Source organism: Plecotus auritus (genome assembly GCF_963455305.1).
Source record: "Plecotus auritus genome assembly, chromosome: 1".
Classification (NCBI taxonomy): domain Eukaryota; kingdom Metazoa; phylum Chordata; class Mammalia; order Chiroptera; family Vespertilionidae; genus Plecotus; species Plecotus auritus.
Window position 1 is genome coordinate 47,053,810 of NC_137770.1, and position 20,030 is coordinate 47,073,839.

A 20,030-nucleotide genomic window follows, 5' to 3' on the forward strand; every position below is an offset into this window, starting at 1 on the left:
TTAATTAGACCTGCTTTCTGATTTAGCTAAACTTTTTCCAGCCCAGTGAAGCACCCCAACTTCTCTTTCAGGTAATTGTCAGCAACACAGCAGTAAATATAAACACAAAGCAGATTATTATTTTAGATCATCAGGGAGGACAAAGGATAAAATATTTAACTGCAGCAGTGTTTGACTATATTCTGTGCAGTGAGAAAACCTGAAGTCATTTTCAAGGTCCACCATTTCTTACTTCTTTTCAGTCGGGTCAAGTTTCTAAGCTTTCTAAATCCCCGTTTTCCAGCTAATGTAATGAAAATAGGATTCTACTAAGTCTCCTATCTACGTACTTCAGGACTTCTGTGAGGATCAAATGAGATGAGGCACAGGAAAACGCTTCACAGACATTTGGTTAAAGTGTAAATGTTTCCACCTGGCTATAAAGCAAGTCGTGTTCCTGAGCTGAAGAAACTGAAAGGAGGCTAGTCACTAGGGAGAGGAAGCTGGGCAATGCTACATGATGTCATTACCTGGCGCCCACAGCCACTGTTTCCGGGCTGGGCTGGGCTGGGCTGGGCTGTGGGCCGCATTTTGTGCCATGGGGTCTCTGCAGTGTTGGTTGCAATTTGGTGAGCTGTTGTTCTGGGGTAGTGGCGGGGCCTCTGTCCCACTTGGGTGAAGCCGAATGTTGCTTTGTCAGTGCCAGGTCTACACTGCCATTTCTCTGTAAATGGCCAGCGGGTGTTATAGCAGCTCCTATGTTGAGCGTCTGTCCCCTGATGGTCCGCGCACATCATAGCAACCGGTTGGGCAGGCGGAGGGACACTTAGCATATTAGCCTTTTACATATATAGATATTTATTGAAAAGAACAGAAGACAGGCAGTGCCCTCAGTGGTCCCGGATCTGTCTCTTGCTTCAACAGTGTTTGGATGGAACAGACCCAGGGTTGCCCCTTCTTCCAGCCTCTGACCACTCTCCTGTGTCTCATCCAGTCACACCTTCAGAAACACCTCCGGAACCAGGCAACACACCAGGTTTTTTCCTGCCTTAACTCCTTATCGCTGAACAACTATGAGCTCCCAAATTCGTCAGAATTATTCCACCGCGGTGGAGGCTGCAGTCAGCCGCCTGGCCAACCTGCATTTGCGGGCCCCCCAACACCTACCTCTCTTTGGGCTACTATTTTGACCTTGACGATGTGGCTCTCGAGGGTGTGGGCCACTTCTTCCCCAAGTTGGCAGAGAAGAAGCGGAAGGCGCTGAGCGTCTCTTAAAGTTGCAAAACAAGCGTGGTGGCCGCATTCTCTTCCAGGACCTGCTGAAGCCTCCCAAGATGAGTGGGCAAAACTTAGGATGCCATGGCAGCCACCCTGGCCTTGGAGAAGAGCCTGAACCAGGCCCTTTTGGAGCTGCAGGCCCTGGCTTCTACCCATGCAGACCCTCAGCTCTGCGACTTCCTGGAGAACCACTTCCTGGATGAGGAGGTGAAACTGATCAAGAAGATGGGCGACACCTGACTAACATCCGCAGGCTGGCCGGCCCCCAGGCTGGGCTGGGCGAGTATCTCTTCGAAAGGCTCACCCTCAAGCACGACTAGGAGCCTTTGGAGCCCAGAGGCCTTTCAGAGGCCCCTCTGCACCCCCCTGGTGTCTCTGGCTTTTACCCGAGCCTCTTCCCGAAACTACTAGCCATTCTTTTAACCACCCTGGAGCCCTCTCCCATGCATTGGACCAAATGAAACAATAAAGCTTTTTGCAGTAAAAAAGAAAAAGAAAAAAAAAAAAAAGAACAGAAAACAAATTAACATGCATACAAGTAAGCACAGTATGTTCATATTATCATATGAAAAGAAAACATGCTCTACAATTCAATAAGAACAAAAACTCCAATGAAAAAATGAACAAATTATTTGAACAGACCACTTCACAGAGGACTTCACCAGTGGTGTGGGCACGTGAAAAAGTGCTCATATCAATAGCCATCAGGAAAAGCCAATTAAACCCACAGTGAGTTATCACTCCCTCTCTCCAGAATGGCTTACAGTAGTAAAAAGACTGATAACACCAAAAATTGGTGAGGATGTGGAGCAACCAGATTCTCGTGTATATTTGGTGGATGCATCCAATGGCACAACCTCTTTTGGAAAAGTTCTGGCAGTTTCTTTTAATCTTATCAATGTTTACCTACCCCCTGACCCAGCAATTCCCCACTTATATGTTTACTCAACAGAAATAAACATGTTCACAAGAAAATGTTTACAGCATCTTTGTAATAGCCATAAACTGAAAACAACTCAAATGTCCAACAGCAGGTGAACATAGAGACAAATTGTGGTATATACAATGGTATTACCTTCCCCATAAAAAGAAATGAATTACCAATAAAAACAACAATCCAGAAGAATATCAAAACTATTATACTGATCAAAACCAAGTCAGACATAAGAGAACATACTGTATAATTTCACTTACATAAAATTTAATAATTAGAAAAACTAATCTATAGTGAAAGAAGCCAAGCACTGAGGTGTGGGACTGGGGACTGATGGGAAAGGGGCAAGAGGGAACGTTCTGGGGTGATGGAATTATTCTCTATCTTGATTAGGGTGTGGGTTACATGTGTGTACATTTGTCAAAATTCATCACACACAAGATTGGTGCATTTCACTGGGTGTAAATTTTAACTAAAAAAATTAAGAACTGTAAATAAATATGTATTTAACTTTAGCTAATGATATACAGGCTGAAGTATTTGGAGGTGAAGGGCACTGATTTCTGGAACTTATTTTTAAATGCAGAAAACAATAAGATGGATTGATGGATATGTGGTAAAATAAATATAGCAAAATGTTAACTATAGAAGCTAGATGGTAATTATATGAGTGTTTTGATGTACATTTTTAAGGTTTACTATATGTATGATAAATGCAAAACAAAGATACATTATAGAATTAACATTATGAGTGATTTTTTAAATCTCCTAAAACAAGTATGTCAAACTCACGGCCCGTGGGCTGCATGCAGCCCACAACAAATATTTTTGCAACCCAGCCAATATAACTGCATGTAAGAAACTTTTTAATAAAAATTTCGTAACTTAATTTTACTATATCCTGTTATACATAACTAGAAGCCCAGTGCACGAGTTCGTGCACCAGTGGGGTCCCTCGGCCTGGCCTGTGGGATCAGGCTGAAACCGGCTCTCTGACATCCCCCGAGCTGTCCCAGATTGCGAGAGGGCGCAGGCCAGGTCAAGGGACCCCACCAGTGCACAATCAGGGCCGGGGTGGGTCCAGCCCGTCTCTCTCAGTTCCAATTGGCCAGACCCCAGCAGCAAGTTAACCTACTGGTTGGAGTGTCTGCCCCCTGGTGGTCATTACACATCATAGTGATTGGTCGACTGGTTGTCTGCCCCCTGTTGGTCAATGAATGTCATAGTGAACAGTAGAGCAGCCTTAGCATATCATTAACTTATTATGCTTTGATGGGTTGAACGGCCAACTGGATGACCGGACACTTAGCATATTAGGCTTTTATTATACAGGCAGTCCTTGGGTTATGTCAGACTCGACGTACGTCGTTTCGTGGTTACGTTGCCATTTCCTATTTATTTATAAAGAAAAAAAAAGTTCCATCATTTCGACGTATGTACATATGTGCTTTATGTTTTTTATTATTTATTTACCACAAGTAAAGGTCAGGAATTGTCTTTCATTTAAATTTTTATTGCTGTTTCACTTCATTACTGCTGTGTACGTGCTCCATGTGAGTGACGTAGGTGGTTATATGGGTGGGTTCCAACTTATGGCGAAAATCAAGTTACGTTGCACCATAGGAATGGATCTCCTACATAACCTGAGGACCTACTGTATAGGACTATTAATAACGAACTACAACTTTTGCTAATGAGTGATTACTATAATCGTGTTGCATTCATTTCCCTTACATGCCTTACGCACAGGTGCACCATTTCTCTCCACTAATACTAGCAGCAAATATTTTAGCAGCTGATTGCCACGTCATTAGTTTTGTACTGACTTGTTTGGTGTGTGCAACAGGAAATATTTTGCTTTTGGAGAACAAGAAAAATAGGTTTATTTGCATTACGCTTATTAATTTGTTCAGTGTCTGGTAAGTTATTGTTTAAGAAAAAATATTATTTTTATTAAAATGTTCTATTATTTTATGTTAACAACTAGAGGCCCAGTGCATGAAATTCGTGCATGGGGGGGGGGTGTCCCTCAGCCCAGCCTGCACCCTCTCCAATCTGGGACCCCTCAAGGGATGTACGACTGCCTGTTTAGGCCCGATCCTACCAGGACTGCTAGCTCCCAACTGCTCGCCTGCCTGCCTTCCTGATTGCCCCTAACCACTCCCCTGCCAGCCTGATTGATGCCTAACTGCTCCCCTGCCAGCCTGATTGCCCCTAACTGCCCTCCCCTGCAGACCTGGTCCCCCCCAACTGCCCTTCCCTGCAGGCCCGGTTGCACCCAACTTCCCTCCCCTGCAGGCTTGGTCACCCCTAACTGCCCTCCTCTGCCAGTCTGGTCACCCCTAACTGCCCTCCCCGTAGGCTTGATTGCCCCCAACTGCCCTCCCTTGCAGGCCTGGTCCCTCCCAAATGCCCTCCCCTGCTGGCCATCTTGTGTCCACATGGGGGCAGCCATCTTTGACCACATGGGGGCAGCCATCTTGTGTGTTGGAATGATGGTCAATTTGCATATTACTCTTTTATTAGATAGGATTACTCATTTATTTCAGCCCTTTGCATTCAGCATGTCTCTATTAAACTAAACCTACATTTCTGTGAAAATTGAAGCTTTTGTTTTTTTGCAGCCCACATTAACTTAACCTTGTTTATTTGGCCCGTGTTAGCCTTTGAGTTTGACATGCTTGTCCTAAAACATTGCCTTTGCTGGTTTGGCTCAGTGGATAGAGTGTAGGCCTGCGGACTAAAGGGTCACAGGTTTAATTCTGGTCAAGGGCACATGCCCAGGTTGTGGGCTCAATCCCCAGGAGGGGGCATGCAGGAGGCAGCCAATCTCTCATCACTGATGTTTCTCTCTCTCCCTTCCTCTCTGAAATCAATTAAAAATTTTTTTTAAATATCCTAAAACATTAACTTTGTATCTTATATTCAACTAAAATACTTTGACATCATCCTGGAAAACAGGAATTTTCTTGTTCCTGGTTTTTTTTTCAAGCTGAAAAAAAAGGGTTATTATAGAAATTTGGGAATATACAGAAAAGTAGAAAAATTTGTTTTAATCTGTAATTTTATGACTCACAGAAAATCACTTAATGACATATTCATATTTTTACTTATATCTTGAACATTTCCCTGTCATTAAATATTCTTAAAAACATGATTTTTAGATGGCACTCTATTCCATTGTATGCATGTACTATATATAAATTGTTAATCACTCGCTATTGTTAAACGCTGGCTTGCTTCCCAGTTTTTCTATTGCAAACAAAGCTGGGGAGAACTTGCTGTGCAATACATCTTTGACCACATTTTAATTTTTCCTTAGGATGAATTGATTCCTTGAAGGTGGGTTACTAGGTCAAAAGTTAGAAACATTTTTTTTTTACATCTAATACTAAGAAATTGTTTTCCAGAAAGGTCATACTAATTTATACACCCCAAGTACGAGAGTGTTTATTCCCCTATATCTTAATCACCTTTAGATCTGTTTTTTAAATTTAGGTCTGGTGGGGGTATTTTTTTTTGGCCAATTTCATAGGAGGAAGACTGTATCTTATTACTATCATTTTCATTTGTATTCCTTTGAGTACTAGTAAACATTTATTTTTCCAATTGTTTGAAAATTTTACTGTTATCTTTTTGTTATTGATATCTACTTTGATTCCATTGTGTTCAAAGAATAAACTCTGCATGATTTTTTTTTTTGTCCTTACCCGAGGGTATTTTTAGAGAGAGTGGAAGGGAAAGGGAGAGACCCAGAGAAACATCGATGTGAGAGGGGAAACCTGCAACCAATGTACATGCCCTTGACGGAAATCGAATCCGAGACCCTTCAGTCCACGGGCCAACGCTCTATCCACTGAGCCAAACTGGCTAGGGCTACTTGGCCTGATTTTTTACTTGATGTTAATAGAGACGCTCATGCTTTCTTTTGAATGATATTTGTACAGAAGCTGTATTTCCTAAAGAGCTTCTTTATAATGGAAAATGAATGGTGAGAATTCTAGTTTAAATACCCTTTTAAAATATAGGAAATGCTTAGCTCTCCATAAGGAAAACAAAACAAAACTGAGAGTGCAAAGACCAGGTAGCGTTGCTGAATTCACTTATTTTGCTTGTTGTTGGTGAACAGATGAATAAAACAATAGAAGTGAACCCTAATAACTTGGATATGCCTGACTCAAAGCTGGCTTATACCAATTCTTGCAGAATTACAGCAAAGAACAGAACTACAGTTAGAGGTCTTACCCTAGTTTCCAATTTGTGAGAACAATTCTCTCCAGACTGTAGACTGCAGAATTTTGCTAGATTCCCCCAGACCTCACATTCACAGAACATCTTAAATATAAAATTTTTATCTTCTTTCCAAATGAAATTATACATATAACCACACAGACATGCCAATAAAACTGAAAAAAGATGTTTATCCAGGGACTCTGAACTTATGGCCTATTACTGGACCACATTGCTGACCATGTGCTATGAATTATTATTTTTATGAATTCTGTTATTATCTTCTGATTAACACAAATATAGAATTTTCTTGTTCCTGGTTTTTTTTTTAATGTTAAAGGAGTAAATGTAAAAATGTAGATATTTAAAATATGCTGTAATTTTTGTGTCCCTATTGGGGCATTTCTTCATTTTTTAACTTATCAGGAATCCAAAAAATAGCATTAGCTGAGGTCTCTTTCGATGGCTTAGGGACTCCTCAGTGATCCCTGGGCCCCTGGAGTAGAGCATTCCCTGAATAAGGATGAATGAATTCATTCATATCAGCTGATATAGAACCCGGGCGCTTTCCCCTTGCGCTGGGACAGCACCCTGAAGAATCAGCACTGGAAGGATGATTGCTTTTTACCCACCCTCGGAAACATCAGGTTCAAACACACCATTTAACAAAAACAAAACATATCCTGTCATGTCCTTCATGTAAGATGTAGTAGGGGAGCTTCACAAACAAAATACAAATGAAAAGTAGACATTTTATCATCTTTTCTGAAAAGCCAAAAGCTTAGTCAACATCATTTGAGAGCCAGTGCCACCACTGTGTCATAGAAATACAGGCGATCCAAGTCCTGGCCCTTAAGATAGGATTTTGGGGGGAACCTAGATACTCAACAGATTTAGATCCTCTGAATGACGATGAAGGAAAATGTCGGAAGAGTCAATGGCCTTAGTAAATTGAACACTATAGTGAAATAAAAGACTTAAAAAATCAACATACAACACATGCTAGTCCACTGTTCACTCACTGGAGGTAACAGCCTGAGACAGCATAGTGATCAAAGAGAAGGGGGGAGCTATGCATGGGTTATAAGTTAGCATCCTGCTATTGGCACGGCCAGGCAGATACGTATATCAGGTGTTATGATGGAAATCATGGTATTTGTGATTAGGATTAATGGAGTATTTCATCTGTTATCTGTTGTTACTTTAAAAGCAATAAAACAAAATCTTTTTGAGGCTTAAAAGATAAATACTAAAACAGTAAATGAATATAGAAATCTCATTAACTGAATACCCAGGGCCACTTCTCTCACACCACTGGTCTATTAATTTTAAGCAAAGTTAAAAATTGCTGTTTATTTTAGTCCAAATAGGTAATACACTCACCTGGGCCAAAAATCAAGTAACTTAAAAAGGTGTACATAAAGTCTCATTCCCCCTCATCCACCAGTTACTCAGTTCCTACCCACTATCTACTGATACATTTGCATTGCTTTCTTTCTTTATTTTTGCATTGCTTTCTTTCTTTATTTTTGCATTGCTTTTCTTTATTCCCCCTAAGATTCCATCTGCAAATGTAAAGATCTATATCTATAATAATAAAAGCATAGTATGCTAATTAGACCAGACAGCCGAACGACTTTCCGGACGTCCTTCTGGATGAAGCCAGGGCTACAAGGGAAGCCTGGGTCCTGCGTGCCTGCTGGCGGCTGGAGGGAAGCCCGCCTGGGTCCCTGGTGCCAGAGGGAAGCCGGTATCAGCAGCCTGGGGGAAGGAAGGCCTACTCTTGCACGAATTTCATGCATTGGGCCTCTAATCTACACTAATAAAAGAGAAACATGCAAATTGATGGTACCTCTGGTACGCCCACAAGCCACGCCCACCAGCCAATCAGGAGTGAGTACGCAAATTAACCCAAACAAGATGGCTGCGGCCACGGAGCGAGCAGGAGGCTTGGGTCTCCCTGGCAATGGAGGAAGCCAAGTTTCCCGCACACCCTGGTTGGCCCTGGCTTCCACTCAAGGCTACAAAGTTTCAATTATAGAAGATAAATAAATCCCAACAAAAATGGCTGCGGCTGGCTATGGAGCAAGCAGGAGGCTTGGCTTTCCCCGGTGATGGAGGAAGCCAAGCTTCCCGCCCCCTGGTCTGCCCTGTCCTCCACTCAAGGCTACAAAGTTTTAATTATACAAGAGAAATAAATCCCAGATACCAGGGCCTCCGCTTGGGTCGCCGGGGGGTGTGGCAGGCCTGCAAACCAAAACAGGCCCCTCGCCCAGGCCACCCCACACTCCAAGGGAACCCCCACCCTGTTCCAGGACACCCTTCAGGGCAAACCAGCCGGCCGCACCCGTGTACTAGGCCTCTATCCTATCTAATAAAAGAGTAATATGCAAATTGACTGTCACTCCAACACACAAGATGGTTGCCCCTATGTGGTCAAAGATGGCTGCCCCATGTGGTCAAAGATGGCCACCACAAGATGGCCAGTAGGGGAGGGCAGTTGGGAGGGACCAGGCCTGCAAGGGAGGGCAGTTGTGGGTGATCAGGCCAGCAGGGGAGGGCAGTTGCGAGGGACCAGGCCTGCAAGGGAGGGCAGTTGGGGGTGATCAAGCCTGTAGGGAAGGGCAGTTAGTGGTGACCTGGCTGGCAGAGGAGGGAAGTTGGGGGCAACTGGGCCTTCAGGGAAGGGCAGTTGGGGGAGGGACCAGGCCTGCAGGGGAGGGCAGTTGGGAGGGACCAGGCCTGCAGGGAAGGGCAGTTAGGGGTGACCAGGCCTGCAGGGGAGGGCAGTTAGGGACAATCAGGCTGGCAGGGGAGCAGTTAGGCATCAATCAGGCTGGCAGTGGAGTGGTTAGGGGGTGATCAGGCTGGCAGGCCGAAGCGGTTAGGGCAATCAGGAAGGCAGGCAGGTGAACAGTTGGGAGCCAGCAGTCCTGGATTGTGAGAGGGATGTCTGACTGCCTGTTTAGGCCCGATCCTACCGGGATCGGGCCTAAACAGGCAGTCGGACATCCCTCGAGGGGTCCCAGATTGGAGAGGGTGCAGGCTGGACTGAGGGACACCTTCCTCCCCCCGCCCCATGCACGAATTTCGTGCACGGGGCCTCTAGTATATATATAAAAGGCTAATATGCAAATCGATCCAACGGCAGAACAACCGGTTGCTATGATGTGCACTGACCACTAGGGGGCAGATGCTCAATGCAGGTGCTGCCTGCTGTGGTCAGTGTGCTCCCACAGGGGGAGGGCTACTCAGCCAGAAGCCCTGAGCTGGGCTCATGGCTGGCGAATGTAGCGGCGGTGGCCTTCAGTTGGACATCCCCCAAGGGCTCCCAAACTGCGAGAGGGCACAGGCTGTGCTGAGGGACCCCTCCCTCAAGTGCACGAATTTTGTGCACCGGGCCTCTAGTATTATTATAACTCCATCCTTTTTTTTTTTTTTTTTTTAACACAAAAGGTAGCATAGAGAGCATTAAGAGCATGATCTCTGAAGCCAGACTGCCAATGTTCCAATCCCAGTTCTTCCACTAGTTAGCTGTGTCTTTAAGCAAGTTTCATAACCTCACAGTGCCTCCGTTTCCTCATCTGCATAATGAGGATAATAATAGCCTCTGTCTCATATGGTTATTTGAGGATTAAATGAGCTAATAAATGTATAAAGCACTTAGGACAGGACCTGGCACAGTGAGCTCTCTGGGTGTGATATGTAGTAAGGTGTCAAGAGTCTAGGAGCATGAGCCCTGCGGCGGGACTGCCCAAGGTCAAGTCTCATTTCCTTACCTGTAAAACGTAGGAAATAATAGTACTTACTCCTACCAGTTGTTGTGAGATTGAAATGAACAGTGCCTCGCACACAGTAAGCACTATTGTATTTCATCAAATCCTCGATGCCATGGACTGTAAAGCACATCATCATATTGTAGACCAGGAAAGGCAAGCCATTCCAATTAAATTATGACATGCCTTTGACTGTAACACATCCTTATTTCAAAAATGTTACAAAGTGAAAAAACGCATATCTTAGAATTGAAGAAATATGGGATACAAGTGTTAGCTATCACATTCTTATTTTCACTTAAAAATACATCTTGGATATTGTTCTATATTGGCACAAAGAAAGCTTCCTTTCTTCTTTTTATAAATGGCTATATAGTAATCCATTGTGTGGATGGGCCATAAATTATTTAATGAGTCTCCTATTAGTTTCCAGTCTGTTGCTGTTACAAACAATACCGCAATGAATAACCTTGTAGACATGTCATTTTGCAAGTCTGCTAGTATATCTGTAGGATAAATTCCCAGAATTGGAGTCACTAGGTCAAAGAATATACTTTTTTGAAATTTTGACAGGTATTTCTAAGCTCAGGTTTAAGTCGCCAGGCTACTTCAAACTAAGAAAATCATGGATCAAGAGTGTTTGAGCCCTAGCCAGTTTGGCTCAGTGGATAGAGCGTCGGCCTGTGGACTGAAGGGTCCCAGGTTCAATTCCAGTCAAGGGCACATGCCTGTGTTCCAGGCTTGATCCCCAGTGGGAGGCGTGCAGGAGGCAGCTAATCAATGATTCTCTCTCATCATTGATGTTTCTATCTCTCTTTCCCTTTCTCTTCCTCTCTGAAATCAATAAAAAAAATAGTTTTTTGAAAAAAAGTTTGAAAAGGATTGACCTAATAAAGAGAAGAACAGAAGAGTCCAACCTTAAAGGGGTGGGAGAAAGAACAATCTCATTCACTGCTGGTGGTCATGTAAACTGGTCAGATGTTTGGAAGGCATTTTGGCATATCTCTATATTCTGCTTCTGGAAAGCTATCTTACAGAAACACTAGCACAAGTCAAAGATGTATATAATAATAAAGACAAGCACTTGTGAGGTGGCAGACTCAGTGCAAAGTGCTTTACTGATATAAACTCATGTAGTCCTCACAGCACTACGCAGTCGGAGCCACTATCTCAGTTTCACAGGTATGAACACGAGAGATGCAAGAAGAGGAAAGCTAACGAGCTGTAGAGCAAGCACGTCGAACTCAAAGGCTGACGTGGGCCAGGTAAACAAGGTTTAAGTTTATGTGGGCCGCAAAAAACAAAAGCTTCAATTCTCATAGAAACGTAGGTTTATTTCGATAGAGACATGCTGAATGCAAAGGGCTGAAATAAATGAATAATTGTGAACATAAAATAATAGAACATTTTCATAAAAATTAATATTTTTTCTTGAACAATAACTTACCAGACACTGAATAACTGCACAAATTAATAAGCGTAATGCAAATAAACCTATTTTTCTTGTTCTTCGAAAGCTAAATATATCCTGTTGCTCACACCAAACAAGTCAGTACAAGGCTAATGACATGGCCATCAGCTGTTAAAATATTCGCTGCTAGTATTAGTGGAAAGAAATGGTGTGCCTGCGCGTAAGGCATCTAAGGGAAATGAATGCAACACGATTATAGTAATCAGTCATTAGCAAATGTTGTAGTTCGTTACTAATAATTATATATAACAGGATATTGTAAAAATTAAGTTACAAAATTTTTATTAAAATGCTTCTTACATACCGTTATATTGGCTGGGCCGCAAAAATATTCGTTGTGGGCCGCATGCCCGTGGACCGCGAGTTTGACATGCCTGCTGTAGAGCTAGGACTGGACCTGGGCAGCCTGATACAAGCCTGTGCTCTTGTTTTATTTTATTTTATTTTTATGTTTGTATTGACTTCTGAGACAAAGGGGGAGATACAGAAACATCGATGATGAGAGAGAATCATTGATTGGTTGCCTCCTGCACGCTCCCCACTGGGGATAGGTCCCAGGACCCGGGCACGTGCTCGGACTGAGAATTGAACCGTGACCTCCTGGTTCATGGGCAGATGCTCAACCACTGAGCTACATCAGCTGGGCAAGCCTGTGCTCTTAAGCTTATACAGATGTTATTTTGAAATAGTGAAAAAAAATATTTGAGAAGCCTGAATGTCCCCAAGTGAGTTAGTTAATATTATTTTAAACCCACACTATGGGAAACAATGATAAAGAATGCCCTGGCCGATTTGGCTCAGTGGATAGAGCGATGACCTGTGAACTAAAGAGTCCTGGGTTCGATTCCAGTCAAGGGCACATGCTCAAATTGCGGGCTCCATCCCCAGTGGGAGGCATGCAGGAGGCAGCCGATCGATGATTCCTTCTCATCATTGATTTTCTATCTCTCTCTCTCTCTCCCACTCTGAAATCAATAAAGATATATTAAAAAAAAAGAATGAAGTAAATCTTCATATATCAACCTCAACATATGTTCATAGTGTATTGTCCTATAAAAAAATTAAAAGGAGGCTGCAGGGCAGTTTGCACAGCATGAGTACATTTTAATATAGGTGAATACATGCTGTATCAATCAGGTAGGCAGATGATAGATAGACAGATAAATAGATCCTATGTAATAAAAGGCTAATATGCAAATAGACCTAACGGCAGAACAACCGAACAACCGGTCGCTATGATGTGTGCTGACCACCAGGGAATGCACGAGGAATATGGCGAGCATTGGCAGCAGGTGGCAGAGCGTGGAACATGGTGGGTGTCGGCCGCTGCGGGATGGTGGAGGTGAGCGGGGGCGCCAGACCAAGGTGGGGCGCTGGTTGCTGTCATTGGGTTGAGCCTCTGGTGGTTACTGAAAATTCCTTGCTCCCGCATGCTGCGGTCCTGCCTGGCACTTGCACCTGCTGCCGGCGCTAGCCCTGCTTGTACCTGCTGCCGGTGCTAAGCACCAGCCCCAATTGCTCGGCGCCGTCAGTGGGTGTGAGCGGCTGCTGCCAGCCCTGATCACCCCTGAGGGGGCTTCTCCACCTCCCCCTGCTCCTGAGGGGCGATTGCCAGCCCCAAGTGCTCCGCACCATCAGCAGGTGCAAGCTGGGCCGGCGCCATCAGGGCATGGGAGCTGTGGTGGTGGGAGCGGGGCTGCTGGCAGACGGGGACCAGGGTGCCACAGCAGGAGGGGCTGGATGGGGGCGCAGAGGATGGGCTTGAGACCCTCCCACTGTGCCCACCACAGCCTCGTGGCCCACAGTTCCTTTCAAGGTGCATGAATTCGTGCACTGGGCCCCTAGTAGAAAGGTCTGGATAACTAAACAATTAAGGATATTCACTCCAAATACTCCTGGGTGTGAGAGAGTGGTGGGGAAGGAGGACTCCATTCTGTACACTTCCAAATTACTTGAATCTTTAAAATAATGAGCATGTTCTTAAATGAGCTTGTTGTTGTCAAGAAGGCATTTAAGCCCTGGCCATACAGCTCAGTTGGTTAGGGTATCATCCCAATACGCCAGGGTTTCAGGTTTGATCCCCCATCAGGGCACATATAAGAAGCAACCCATGAATGCATAAATAAGTGGAACAACAAATCAATGTCTCTCTCTCTCTCTCTACCTTCCTTTCTCTCTCTAAAATCAATATATATATATATATATATAATAGGCCATTTAATTCCATACTCCTAAAATTTTACTTCATCTCTGAACCAATGTCATCAAAAGTGATTGGGTGTAAAGTACACTATGGACCGTGTGATTTAAGGAAAAGAAAAAAAGAACCAACTCAGGTTCAAAAATAAGTAACGCTGACCCATACTGCCAAATTCCTTGGAAAATGATTCAGCATGATTGGCTACTAAAGTCACTTATCAAATACTAATACTCTTTAAATGATTAAGAGATACTTTAATTTTCTTTAGCATTTTTAGTATTGTTTCCTCCGTTTGTAAGTTATTTTTACTCCCTAGAATCTTCCCAAGCTGACTTGAATCTCTCTCTAAACACCTACCAATTAAAATAGATTTAAGATATTTTACAGTGTGACGTGCCAGGTGTCTGTGAAGGGGATCCCTATTTTGGAAGGTCCAGTGTAGGCTGAGATGACGGGTTAGGGCCTGGGCTAGTCCACTGGTGCTTTCAGGAGAGAATGGCGCAGCTGCCAGAAGAGAGGGGCCGTCTGGCACCAAGATGCCCACCTGGGAAGGAACCCTGTCCTACCCTCTCACACTCCTTGACAGTGGTGCTCTCCAGGAAGGAGAATCACTGAAAAATGCTGGTTGGATCTTCGGATAAAGTAATTTGAAAACGTATAAAGGGAGTTCTTTTTAAAGAAGTTTAAATTTTATTTTTCAATTACAGTTTACATTCAGTATTATTCTGTATTAGTTTCAGGTGTACAGCATAGTGGTTAGACAATCGTATACTTTACAAAGTGTCTTCCACCCCCACCCCCGATATTTCCAGTACCCAACTGGTACTGTACGTAGTTATCGCAATATTATTGACTATATTCCCTATGCTGTACTTTACATCCCTGTGGCTGCTCTATAACTACCCGTCTGTACTCCTTAATCATATTTGAAGAAACCCAAAACACTAATTCCTAAGATTATATGTGCCCCTGTGTTCACTGGAGCATTATTTACAATAGCCAAGATATGGAAGCCGCCCAAGTGCCCATCAATAGGCAAGTGGATACTAAAGTGGTGGTACAGCCAGGAGGCAGCCAGTCAATGATTCCCTTTCATCATGGATGCTTCTATATCTCCATCTCCCTTCCTCTCCGAAATCAATTTTTAAAATAATAATAAAATGTGTATCTTGGGGACCCTGTTTTACTGTCCCATGCCTCACTTCCTCATTTATTATTCTTCCCTGGTATCTTGGAGGTGACTGGCAGGGTTTTTTTTTAACTGATACAGTTCCTGAACTTGCAAATTCCCATTGTGTCCAGGAGCCACACTCAGTAGGCAAAATAAAGAGTCCCAATATTGTATCAGTACTTTTTTATGACTTAGAATTTTTAAAAGTTTATGCTGGCGTGTGGTCCAGAACTCTGTTCTCCACACTGTAGTTGCTTCCTGGTTGGAGGAAGGAATCATGGTTTGTCACTGATGAATTATGTGACTGAGGAAGCTTCTCCACTTGTCATTCTAGCCCTAGCCTACCTCTTTCTCGACCACCTCTCTCAGCATTGATCTCTTTTTCCCTCTGAATTCCTGCAACAGTCATTCATTCATCCTGAACTCAATATACTTGTTAACTATCTTATTCATGACACACTAGGTACTATGCCAGGTGCTGGATATGAGATGAGGAACAAGACAGACATGGTCCATCCATCAGTGAGCTGACAGAGCTACCTTCCCTCTTAGAAGAGACGATTATATAAGTGGTGAAGTGTGGTGAGTGTTAGAATGGGGAAGTCAAAGATGCTAAGGTGTTATAGCATAGTAAGAAGCTAGGAAAGTCCCAGGACAAGCAGACTAGGGACACTGAGACAGATAGTTAAACAGCAGTTTGTTGCCACCTAGTAAATCCTATCTTTTCTAAACCAAGGATACTTAAGAGTAAATGGTTTGTACTGTTCCCCAACCAGAGGGTAAATAGCTTAAATCACCCTACTCTGGGAGACAGATAATAGAAATCCAGTTAAGTGCAAATTGCCAACCACACCCACGGACAGAGAAATTAAGAGAATAAATACCATTTTGGTACATCTGCATAAAACTGATGAATATTTTGTTGATCCACCACTAAGACGCTCCCTAGATGCCCAGCCTTTAGAACCTCTGAAAACGAAAGTCCCAGTGCACTCTCCCTCCAGGGAACATGCTGGAGCCATTCCTGCTCCCTTTCCCTCCCCCACAGGCACGTATCCCCTAACCTCTACGGGACCCCATGATATTTTTGCTACAGTCAATAAATTCTTGCTTGCTTTTCTACACTTGGTCTCTTGATTGAAATCTTTCCCTCAAGAAGACAAGAACCAAAGTCTTCTCATCTCACTCATAACCAGGGGGTAGCAAGGTGTAGTTTCTAATCTATTACAGGAATATGACAGACCTTTTTTTGGGAAGTGGCATTGAATCTAAGATCTGAAGGTAAAATGAAATTAGCCAGATGAGGAGAGCGGGCAGGAGTGATGCAAGCAGAGGGGACAAGGTGTATAAAGGCCACGAAGCAAGACCGTGCCTGGAAACAGCTCAGGAAATCAAGAAAACAAAGCAAGAAAGAAGTATCTGTGTGAGACGTCTTCAGACACCAGTCAATTCTCCAGCACCCGGTGAGTGTTTAACAATTCAATTCTGAAACTAACTATGCAAAGTTGGTGAAAACTCCACTGTTGGTGCAGACACCACAAAACTGCCCCTATTTCAGATGCTAGTTGCAGCCTCAGGCCACCTATATTTCTGACTGACAATAAATTAGAAGTTCCCATTATTCCCTCCTTGGGTTGGATAATTTGTTATATCACAGAAATCAGAAAGGCACTTTACTTGCCAGTTTATTATAAAGGATACAAATCAATAGTCAGATGAAGAGTACATAGGGAGAGGTCAGGAAGGGTCCCCAGCACAGGAACTTCTGTATCCATGAAGTTGGGGTACACCACCCTCCAAGCACATGGATGTAGCCACCAACTCTAAACCTCTCAGGATCTTGTTTTTTATAGACCTTAATCTCCAGCCTCCTCTCCCCAACTTCAGTGGGTGGAGCTGGAAGTTCCTACCTTCCATCACTTGACTAGCCCCATCCTGAGGTTATCTAGGGGCCCTACCCTAAGTCTCTGTATTAATATAAACTCAAGTGTGATAGAAAGTGACTCCTTAAGAATAACAGAAGATACACCTACCATTCAGGAAATCCCAAGGGTCTTAGGGGCTCTGGGACAGGAAAAGAAACAAAGACCAAATGTTTATTTTATTATACAGCATTCTATAGGAGCAAAGAGTTTCGGGTAACAAATGGAAAGAGATGAGACTTGAGAGAAAGGAGACAAGCTAGACTTGTAGATGAGGTTAAAGAATTCTACTTCAGATTACGCATTGGAGAGCCACTAAGTGTAAAGTAGGGGAGTGACAGAGATGAGGTTTACATGTTATAAAGATTACTCTGTTTGGAGAACTGATTAGAGGGACAAGCCTGGAGTCAGAGGACTACTAAGAAAGCTATTATAGTAATCCTGGTGGAGACAATGATGGCTTTGAGAGATCCTGAAGATGGAAAGAAGTGGGTGGGGTCATGAGAAGGTTGAGCCAGGAATGCATTGTGATCATTATCATTCTCACAACAATTAATTGTGCTCTTCCCTCAAACTTTTATTTTTATACTAGAGGCCCGGTGCATGAAATTCGTGCATGGGTAGGGTCTCTAGGCCTGGCCAGTGATCAGGGCCAATCAGGGCCTTCCTTCATTCCACACTGCCCCCAGGTGTTCAGCGCATGTCATAGCAAGCGGTCAAACTCCTGGTCGGTTGAACTCCTGAGGGGACAATTTGCATATTATCCTTTTATTATATAAGGATTTATTCCTACTTCTTTAATACGGTTATTTGACTTTTCATGCATTTTATATCTTATCTCTCCAACATTCCTTAAGAACTGAGATTACCTCTCATATTTAATCCAAACCTAATACTTTGATCTTTTGGGCCTTAGTTTCCTCATTATTAACATGGAGTTGATAATCTATAGTTTTCTGGCTTCATGTGACTTTTTTGAAGACCCAGTGTTCAATGAGATAAGATGACGTAGCTTTAAGTAACATGCTAAGCAATAGATGATTATTATCCTAAAGGAATTCCATAGCTGCATTAGATTAGCACTGCCCAGAGTTTATGTTGGTCAGTAGTCAGTCAGAAAAAAGAAGAAAAAAGCTGGTGCACTCTCCTTGTGTGGTTGATTCTTAAATTGTGACTGAAGTTTAATCAATGGTAGCCAGATAATATTGATTTCACCCAGAGAGAAGCCTGGAAAAATGTTTATCATAATAATAGACAAGAATTGGATAGCTGATGGTTTCAGATGTCTACTGGGGTAATCCTAACACCTCAACTCTATATGTAATAGGTGTTAAGAAAAAATAAATTTGAGGATCTATTTGGCTTTATTGAATGATTCATGAACTGGGCAGCATCCCTCCTAGCAACCAGACAGGGTGCCAAGGGGTTGTACAAAATGGATGGTTTTTATAGGAAGAAGGGTGGCACAAGGGAGCTATTAACAAACGAAAAGAGAGGATTATTTTGGGGCAGAGACATCATTTCTTTGGAGGAAGGGTTTCTGTTGTGCAGATTGCCTCTTCTTTCTATGGGGGACCGGGAGGGTCCACAGGACAGATTACTTTGCTGGTGTTTGACCAGAAAATTCCAGACTGGTTGATTAAGATTATGTTTCTGGGAAAGGTAGACGCTGCGATTAAATCTGGTATTAAATCTAGGATTGGTATCTTGCTCTTTTAGCATGAGTGACACTAATTTGGGCCTGTGGTTTTCTGAACCCCATCTCATAAGGTAGGAAAAATCCTTTCTCCAAGATTTCTGTGAATTCCCTGGACTTACAAGTCTGCGTCACCTCTGCCTTTGCTTTCTTGTGGCTGCACCTTTATCTGTATCCCAGAATTGCCCCCAAAGTTAAACACAGCCCTTTCTCTTTGATGCCCGATAACCGTGCTCCCACAGGGGAGCTTTGTGTAATAGACGTTTACTGGAGATTTGGGGGAATGGGTTACATTGTAAAGAGGGTGGATTGCAGAACTGCAGTCCAGAGATCTGTTTTTAAAAAGCTTCCCCAATTTTCAAACCCACTAGGGCTTTAGTCTCTGGCCATATTGCTTAGTTTTGCTTTTTTCCCTCTCTCTTTTGTTCTTCCTGATCCCCAAATTCTTGTTCACTTCTTAGATGGAACAGTTATGCTACCCTTGTTTTTTCCTCCCCACCCATGTCCTCAAAGCCTCACCTTTACCCCAAGGGGCCTATCAAGGTATTTTCCTAAACAATGACACTTCCTTTCCTAAAAGGAACTCTGGTGCCAGCTGATAAAACAATAACTTTTCTTATCTGCTGTGACAATGACAAGGTTGCCAAATCATGTTTATGCTTTGGGAGATCTGACATTAGTTGGGTCTTCTGGCCAATGAGAAAAGTAACTCTGGTTTCCAACCATTATGTCATTTGATTTGATGCTCACAAGTTTGGGAGAAAAAATAGGTAGTTCTGATTAGCCCATTTTATGAGGAAAGTGGTGTTCAGTAATGTTCGGTGACTGTTGAATATGCTTCTGAGCTAGAGCTTGAACCCTGATCTCAGCTCATTCAATTCTGTTTCCCTTGAGAGTTTTCATGAAGACGGAAAATATCTCTTGTTAGTCAAGTGAGCTGTTTTGAGAATGAACTTGGTGCCCCTGTGTAGAAGGTCAAAAGAGACATGGGTTATTTGACAGATAGGTTTTGCATAAGTGCTGGAGGAAAAGATAAGCTGTCAGCAAATGCTTTTCTGTGTTGAGACTGAAATGTTATTCCCCCAAGATAACTATCTTGAGGCTGTTGAGAATGGCTAAGGGTAGGGAGGGATCCAGCAGGGCTGCTGGGACCTACCTCTCAAGGCCTCTCTCTGCCAGGGACACCAAATCCTCTCCTCTCACATCTGTACCCTATCCTCTTTCAAGGCCCACGTTCTATTCCCAAACATCCTCTGGAAAGCCACCCCTGCCAGCCACACAGGACTGCACCTCTCTCTCCTGGGAATCCATTGGCAACTGCTCTCTGCTTTGCACCATTCGTGTGTTCTACATCAGCGACTTTCAAAACTGGC

The 20,030-nt window shown here is 43.3% G+C and overlaps 1 pseudogene across 1 annotated transcript; it reads left to right on the forward strand.

The window, feature by feature from the left end:
- Window positions 1–1,052: 1,052 nt before the first annotated feature.
- On the forward strand, window positions 1,053–1,577 carry LOC308258157 (ferritin light chain-like; annotated as a pseudogene). Its single transcript has one exon. The product of its transcript is annotated as a ferritin light chain-like (transcript).
- Window positions 1,578–20,030: the final 18,453 nt, after the last annotated feature.